The sequence below is a fragment of the Octopus sinensis genome, linkage group LG2 (genome assembly GCF_006345805.1).
Source record: "Octopus sinensis linkage group LG2, ASM634580v1, whole genome shotgun sequence".
In the NCBI taxonomy this organism is placed as follows: domain Eukaryota; kingdom Metazoa; phylum Mollusca; class Cephalopoda; order Octopoda; family Octopodidae; genus Octopus; species Octopus sinensis.
This window is the reverse complement of record NC_042998.1, coordinates 100066881-100067311: the sequence shown is the minus strand read 5'-3', so window position 1 is coordinate 100067311 and position 431 is coordinate 100066881.

The window sequence follows — 431 nt, the reverse complement described above, 5'->3', positions numbered from 1 at the left end:
TCTTTAAGTTCTTATTCTTAATATTTTACAATGTCATGTCAATGCACCAGAGTGCAAGAAATTGGAATTTTTCTACACATATACCACTTGATGTATTTGGGAAAGGCATAATTGCATAAGTTTTCCATTATTTTTCCAAAATTGTAAATGCTTTTGTGCTAAACTTAAAAAAGGACATATTTTCTCAATATCTCCTTTCCAAAGATTTTTTAAATATATTTTCATTCAAGCACTTTGTGATATCTGTAGGCAATCAGTTTTCTTTTAACAAATTATTTTTTGTGCTACTTTGTTTTAAGGTTAAAGATTTAGCTTAACATTTATTCTCAACAAAGGCTGCTATATTCATGGGAAGAATTCAACTTTCAGTTTTATCATGCTACTACTTAATGTTGTTAATGTGCCAGTCAACAACTAAAAGAAAGATGTGG